Genomic DNA, 8,918 nt, shown 5'->3' on the forward strand with positions numbered 1-8,918 from the left:
GTTGATCATGGCATCTTGGCTGGGTGGGAGGCAAATAAAGCCAGAACAGAGAAGGGACTAGAAGAATTGGCAGAGCATCTGAAGACAAAGGGAAGCCCATTTTCTTCTAATCACGGAGGGAACAAAATCCAAAGCCTTCATAAAGACCCATAGGTTGTACACAATCTCACCCTGGCTACCTCTCTGAAAGTCCCAAGCTGTACCTTGACTAGTATAATAAATATGTTCCCACAGCATGGTCCTGGCCACTGTGATTCCCTCTCTTCAGATCACTCTTTCCCCAGATATTTGCATGCCCTTCTTTTTTTTTTTTTAATTTTTTTTTTTTTTTTTGTATTTATTTATGATAGTCACACAGAGAGAGAGGCAGAGGCACAGGCAGAGGGAGAAGCAGGCTCCATGCACCGGGAGCCCGACGTGGGATTCGATCCCCGGTCTCGAGGATCGCGCCTTGGGCCAAAGGCAGGCGCTAAACCGCTGCGCCACCCAGGGATCCCTGCATGCCCTTCTTATTTCATTCAGTTTTGTCTTTTACTGCTCCCTACTCACAGTGGCCACCCTTGACCTCTTACCTAAAATACTACATCTTTCACCTTCCATCCCCTTACTGAACTTTCCTTTTAAACCTTAGTAATTTTAATCATTAGACACTATGTTATATACTTATTGTCTCATTTTCTGTCTCTGTCCCTAGACTCTAAGTGCCAAGAGGACAAAGACTTTGTAACATCTTTGATTAAATGATCCTTTCATATGTTTCAGAAATCAAATGATTTTAATGTACATTGAGGTCTTTCAGTCCCACAACTTTTCAGTTATCACTCTCTACAAGATGGCCACATTTATGAAATTCTTATTGATCTTTCCAGGTTCCTCATACAAATATATGCAAATAAGAATATATATGTTTAGCTTTCTTCTGCTTTTATGCATTAAAGGACACATATTAAACACACTGTTGGGCTCGTTGCTCTTCCATCGCAGGCCTTCCCCAGCAGTGCTTAGAAAAAGTCTTCATTTTACTTTTATTTTTGAAATTGAGACTTTTGGGATTGTTTGATTTACAGCCACATAGTGTTCTGTTATCTAACTATACCATAGTTTATTGGACATTTGGGTGTTTTCCATTTTTCCTATTAAATAAATAAGTAACTTTGTACATATATCATTTTATCTGTGTGCAAATATAGCTATAGTCCAAATTCCCTAAAGTGATTCAATGGCTACATACATTTATAATTTTGATAGATAATGCCAAATTGCTCCCCATGGGGATCGTACCAATTTACAATCCTACTAGCCATGTGTAAAAATGCTGTTTCCCCTTAGTCTTGCCAACAGTGAATTTTTTGCCGCTCTGAAAGGTGAAAAATGGTATCTAAGTATAGTGTTTTGTTTGCATCTCTCTGATTATGAATGAAGCAGAGCTTCTTATATAAAGGTTATTTATATATTTATATACATCTTTCTTTTCTATGAACTGTCTGTTCTTGTCTTTTATGGAAAGGACTTTGTTTCATCACTATGTCCTCTGTGCTTAGAACAGTATCTAATCTATAGTAGGCTCTCTAAGTATTTATTGAAGTTAATGAATGAATGGGCAAAATGCTGGGCTCAAGAAGTGAAGGAAAGAGGAAATGAAAGAATAGAGGGGAAAACTCAGAATCATAATTGTAGAGATGGAGCAGTTTGAAATGATGCTGTGCTCCTGGGTGACACCATGGCAGCAGGGTCATAACCATAAATCCTTGAAATAGAGAAATGTGACACCTCGTCAACATAGATGAAGATACAAAATAAAGCATCACACTGTGATCTGTTCTGGGCAGAATATGCATCCCTGGGCCTGCCAAAGAATGTAAACAAAAATGATACTGTGACTCTAATTGGCCATCTAATAGTCTACTTCCAAGATGATCCTCTGGGCACCCAGACCTGCCTGCTTTGGATCTAAATACACTCCTCATTCTATGTCTGATCCAGCTACCTAGTTTATTAGCTCCAATAATAATGGGTGGAGCTATAATGACTGGGTCCAAGGATCCAGTGTCTCCTCTCCTTCTGTTTATTGTTGTTCAGATTCACTCTGTGTCTCATCAACTCCCTCTTGGACTAAGAATTCTAGGACCTGCCCCTCTTCCTGCCATTGGCTCGCTCCAAGGACTTAGGTGTTGAATACAGAAAACAAATGTTCTTTTCTTGCCTGCTCTTGTCTTTCAGCAGCAAATGAAATTATTTGTAATTACTAAAGTCATGTCATGGCAAATTCCTTGCTCTCAGAAATGTGGACAGCTGTCATGGAAAATGCTTTCTTAAATTCAGATGACTCTTTAACTAATTGAAGGACAGCAATCACTAAAATGAAAACACATCTCTCAAGTCTTTGTGGAAAAATTTATAAACTGTTTTTGAACTTTTGCTATAGTGTCATTGTGTTGTTTAGTAGATATTTCTTTTGTTCACTATTTATATTATGAAAAACAGCTCTATTACTGTAAATTTAATTGAATTTAGCAAGAATTTATTGAGCATCTAGTAGTGTTCCCAACATTGTGCTAGAGGTTGTGGGGAAAAGGATAAAATATATGATATATCCTTGCCCTCAAGAATTGTAGGATTTTAGCAAGAAACAATATGTATGCAAATAATCCAATTAGCCTGGAAACCCACAGAGTGCAAATATGGAAAAGTAGGGAATAGGTCAACTGGATATAAATTATGCTGCAGATACATGAAAGTGTTCATCTACACTGGCAAGTCAAACTTATCCCTTCTGGACTTGTGTCCAGAAAGCACTATCTCTAAGCCATGGCATGACTGGCTTCTATTTTTGATCACTCAAGACTCAGTAAGGCCTTCTGCATTGACTCATATAAATCACCCAGATCTCTCCAGCTCCAATAATATTTTCTTCTTTTTTCTTCATACTATTTCAGTCTCTGAAATGATCAGGTTCATTTATTTGGTTAGTTATTTATTGTCTTCCTTCTCCCACCAAATATTAGTTTCATTATAGGCATTTTGTTCCATTCCCTACAATATTCCCAAGAACCATACCAGTGCCCAACACATGGTAGCCCCCAATAAATCCTTAAATAAATGAAACAGATGGACAAAATGGATGGAACTGACACTAAGAAAAAGGAGAAGAAACCAAATTCTGTTGGTGTTGTTGGTAGGGCTTTATGGATGTGGTAAGACGATAGGTAATATCTAAAGATAGATAATATTTCAATTGGGGGAGGGGGGAAAGTTACTGATTATCCAGTTAGCTGGTAGGTGTCTTGCTGGAGAAAAGATTTAGTAGGCCTTTAGAATTATTTCTTTTTACCATAGAGATGTGTCAAAACCAACATAATTCACTCCCAGGGGGGACAGCTGTGCTTTTCAAAGTTCTGTACATTGAAGAGTTTCCTGAATTGGATGGAGGGCTGCTGTGGCCACTGATAATCCATAAATGCTCATCAGGATGCTTGATTTTTGCCAATGACAGGATCTCCTTCAGGGTTCAAAAGTATACTTAATATTATTAGAGGACACTAGCCCAGGAAGAAACTTCAAGACTTCAAACAAGGAGTGTAACAAAGGAAATTAAATTTCATGTCTCAGGAGATAATGTGGCGATGCAATTGAGTATATTTCATGGAATTTATTTTCAAAGAGATGGTCAAGCTCTACTGCCCACGAAATATCCTAGAGACACTGTTCTCTTTTTCCTCTTCCAATCCAGTCAATCATTAAATCTCATCAAATCCACCATCTTATGAATCCTTTGAATCTGCTTGCCCCATGCTCTTCTCACTATTACTTCCTTTGTGTAATTCTCCAGGGCTGCTACTTGGCTGCTGCCATGGCCTCGGATTCCCTGCCTCACTCTGATTTCCCCAATCTAGCCCTCCACACTGCAGCAGAATAACTTTGAAAAAGCAAAGCTGACCACACCACACTACTGCTTAAACCCGTTAAGGTCTTGCTATTATCCTGTGGATAAATTCCAGACTCAAATCATGATATTTGAGCCTGTTGGTGTTATTCCTAAACCAGCAGCCTTGTTTCTTGATTCTGAACATAAGTTCTTTTACCCTGTTGACCCTATCCACCATTCCACTCGTGCTCTTAGCCAAGCAACTTCTCCTGTGTCATCGAGGCCTCACCTGGTTGCCTAGGTGCTCTGGGATGCTTTTCTTAGAACTCTTGACCAATGGCAGCCTTCCATTCATGGTGCCTTCCTCTGTGCTCCTATCACACTCTATACTTTCTGCTGTTGTGCTAACCATATTGCCTTCTTCTTGGATTCCTCCAACAACCCAAGAGATTCTTAAGATCAGGATAGGTGCTATTCACCTTTGTATCCACATCTCACATAAGTTTTTCATGGTTCTAATGGACACCTAACATATACTCGTTAACTTCCAAAGTAGGATACCCATCTCAAAAGGCAAGAAGAAATTCACTAGAAGAGTCATGTTTGCCAGAGGTGAATAGCTGCAGTCTTACAATATCAGTCAAAAAAGTGAGGAGGGCAGAGGGATGTTAAGTATAAAAGTCTGGTTTTGAGTTCTGGTCTGGAGTCTTGGGTATGAGTTCAGTGTCATGAAGGAGCTGAAGATGCAGCCAAGAGTGGTTTAATTTCTTTTTCTCCCAGCAAGGCAGCAGCTGGTACCTTACACAAGGAGAAGAGTGTTGCCATGTCACTGAACAGCAGTAGTGGAAGGGCCACTGAGCCAGCAGCCAAAATCCTCTTCCTTGGGCCAGAACGGGGCTTCAGGGAAAAGGTGGCTGCTCAGCATGCATCAGCTGGAGGAAGCAGCAGAGCTCATGATGGCATACTGGCAGGGGAACAGTTTCTCCAGATGAAACAAGTTAATTAAGACTAATAGGGCACAAGGCCAATCTGAATGGCTAAATACCCCAAATTTTAAAATTAGCTAAACAAAACATACTGTTTATGAAATCTCCCATGCAAAGAACCTCAACACCCTTCTTTTGCTTCCTGCCACCTATAACCATCCAGTCACTAAACTTTGATGAAAATATCTGGTAAATGTCTTCAGACATCCCTTCCCTCCATCATTCTTACCACAACTGTTACTCAAGCTTTCATCATTTTAATATTGACTATCCTCAACAGCCTATGAGCAGATTTCTGTGTTCCAAAATAATCCCTTCCTTCTATTCTTCATACTCCTGGAATTTATATTTCTGTAGAAACTAAATAAGGTCATGTTGCCTCCCTTCTTAAGGATATTTCTGAGTGTCTAACTGCTGACAGAATAAAGGCCAACTGCTTAGAATTGTTAAGAATTTGTACCTTGATTTTCTCTTTTCTAAAATTGGATAATAATACTTAGCTCATAGCACTTGGAGGATTAAGGGGTCCAGTGTATGTGAAGCTATAGAATTGTGTCTGGTACAGTGTAAAGACTATATAAATGTTAGTGATTATTAATATTATCATTTTATTAGGATGGTCTCCAAGATTTCTTAGGATTTAACTCAGCCTAATCAGTGAAACAGCAGATTATATATCAATACAGACACAAAAGTCAGACTTACCTGGATTCAAACCAAGATATTAACTGTATGACCTTAGGCAAAACACCCCTTTGAGTCTCGATTTGCTCATATGCAAAATAGGAGTTAGTTAATGTTACTACCTCAATAAGTCATTTTGATAAATGTGATGCAGAAAGAGTAGTTGGCAGAAATGACCAAGAAGGAGGTATCTCAAAGTTAGGAGGAGGGCCAGAAAGGAATATTCTTCTAAATGACAAAGAAAAATAATTTAAAGAAGGAGAATGTATTTGGAAGTTGTAAATTCTCCAGGAGAGTCAAGTTGAATGAAGTTTGAAAAAAAAAAAAAAAGAAAAAAGAAAAACAAAGCATTAGATTTGGCAAATAGGGAATTATAATGACCTCAACAGAAACAGTGTTAGAAAAGCGATGAACGTGAAAAGCAATGACAGCAGCTTGGAATCATGAAAGTATAGCAAGCAGTGCATTTGAAAAAAGTTACTCTGAAGCCAAGTTGCCCCGAAATCTACAGATGTATATGGAAGTTGAATCCCAGAATTTACCGGCTCAGGACTGGCCATTGCCTAAGAGACATGAGTAATATTAATCATAGTAAATACTTACTCGGCATAGCATTACTGTGTGCCTGCTCTTGGCTTAAGTGTTTTCAAAATATTCTAGTAATCTCATCTTCACAACAAACCTAATGTCCCATTTTAAAGAGGAGGAAACTGAGGTTAGGTAGGAGCAGAGCTAGGATTCAAATCCAGTTAGTCTGGCACCAGACATGGTATATCTGCTCTTATATCACACCCCTCAATTCAATTCAGTTTAACAAAAACTTTTTGAGTGACTCTCTAGTGCCAGAGACTGTTCAAGTCTCTTGGGAAATGCATTAGCGAATAAAAAAAGACAATGACATATCTCGTAGACATCAACACTTTAAAAATATTTCTCGCCTAAAGGGCCCTCATCTACTGTTATACTTTCAGTGTCATTGGGTATGGGCAGCATGTTAAGGACATACTATCATATATGAGGATGACCAACTTTCCTACCTAAGGAAGGAACTCTTGGTTTTTTTCACCTATTAAAAAATACTTAAGGTCATAGAGTCTTCCTAAGAAGCTGTTTTGAAATGATATGGTGTTAGAATGGTCAGTCCTCAGATGCCTTCATCCATTGGTAATTTTGTTACACCATTAGCTATTCCAGACAGAAGTATGCATTACCAAGGGTTCTCTGCTGTGTAGGGACATTGAGAGGCAGTGAATCCCTTCCTAGGGATTGGAGTCACTTCTCAGAAAATCTGCCTCCGTGACCATACCTGGGAATAGTATCTACCGCTGTCTATACCTTTGGTCTGACTGTACTTCCGCTTCAGCAAATGACTTCAGTTTTCTGTTGAAATAGTAGCTTTTTTGCTCAAGGACAAATTCTCTTTAGTCTCTATGTGCTTCCCTGCTAAAGTCCGAAAGCTTTGGTTTGGTGGGGGGGGGTTGATTTTGTTTTGTCTTCTTCAGTTAGAAGTTAAATCAACATCTAACCTTTTCAAAACTTCTCTATGAAGCCTGATTTCTTGTTTACCCCAGGAATTACTGTCCATCTGCCCGTAAGTCCCCACTATAACTTTTATTCAACTTATTTATTCTTCCTCTCTGAGCGCATAATCTTTTGATCCGTGGAACCTAGGATGATGACTGACACATAGTAGCTTAAGATTTAATAAATTATAAAGGAAGCTATATAGTGCCCATCACATCATAATTCTCACTAAATGGCGTCTCCTGGGTATATGAATAAAAGAATGAGCAAATGAATGAACAAGTAAAACATAGCTGCTAGATGTTTCCATCAGGGACAAAAATACATAAGCTGCTAGAATTTCCAAGGAAGACCTGGTGGGTGGTATGTTTTAAAATCAGTAGTAGGATCTGATTCTTTTTGATGTCTAAGAGAAAAGAGAAAATTATCATTCAACTTGAAAAGCAACTACTTTGCATAATGATTTTATTAATATTATGAGTGATGCTGGGCCCATTTGTTGTAAAATGACAACCATTTCATAGAAATTGCTTGGGGCCAGTTTGGGGATGAAAAGTACTCCTTTTCAATGTGTTCTTTTATGTGCCATCCACAGGGGTAAGGGAGAGACAAAGAACTGACTTGGATCCTGTTTGGAAGAATCAGTCCATTATTACACACTCCAGCCTCTTTCCCCAAAACCCTTGAGGCACAGGACTGACTACACATAGTATCTTTCCATAGTATATAAACTACAACTGGCGCAAGTTAAAATGCTTCTGAAGGAATAATCTGTGGAAGCCACCGGAAGACAAAAGGGAGAAATCTCAGTCATGATAGAATACAGCCCAGCTGCGTGATGTTAGCAACTGCACATGAGACCCAAAAAGCAGGAAAAGAAGGACCACTATGGTAAAGGGAAATTGTAAGCCAAACACAGCTGCAGCCATAACAAACCCCGGAACATCTTTCCTTTGCCTGACTAGTACCTTATCTCTGACATGCAAGGTCTTGCCTTGGGAATTCACCTTATTTTTTATTGTTTACTTGATTTGGATACCAGACTCTCAAATTTGCAATTCCCAACTTGACCTCTGATGCTAGCTACTCACCAATTTCTGGCTAATTGATCATTGCTCTTAAAACTCAGACATGGGGTTCACCTTTCCACGTGCTGGTTTTGAACCATCAGCTCCCTCACACTACTCTTTCCCCCACTTAGATTTCAATTTAAGCTTGACACTAGGGATCCCTGGGTGGCGCAGCGGTTTAGCGCCTGCCTTTGGCCCAGGGCGCGATCCTGGAGACCCAGGATCGAATCCCACGTCGGGCTCCCGGTGCATGGAGCCTGCTTCTCCCTCTGCCTGTGTCTCTGCCTCTCTCTCTCTCTCTCACTGTGTGCCTATCATAAATAAGTAAAATTAAAAAAAAAAAAAAAAAAGCTTGACACTAAAGGCAAGGAATGTAAGCATTTTCTTCCTTTTGACTCCTGTTTGCTTTCTGTCAAAATAATAATAATAATAATAATAATAAATAAATAAATAATCTTCAGATCTAATAAAGCAGAACTTGTACTGAGAAGAGCGAAATGGCTAAAGGTTAGACTAGGTCAAAGAATATAGGACAGGAAGTAAGAGATATTAAACTATTATTTTATTAATTTATTTTTACTTTGCTTTTCTCTAAAATAGATATAGAGACCTTTTCAGATGCAAAAATATATAACAAAGTTAGGCAAACAGGCAAAGAAAAGACAGGCTAGAACACTTGGCTCAAGTTATCAGTTGGAATGATGATGTACAAAATATGTATCCTAAAATCTGGTAACTTGCCAGAGGTTAAGGATAAATCTGACCTTCATCTTATCCTATATAATTTTT

The sequence above is a fragment of the Canis lupus genome, chromosome 15 (genome assembly GCF_003254725.2).
Source record: "Canis lupus dingo isolate Sandy chromosome 15, ASM325472v2, whole genome shotgun sequence".
NCBI lineage: Eukaryota > Metazoa > Chordata > Mammalia > Carnivora > Canidae > Canis > Canis lupus.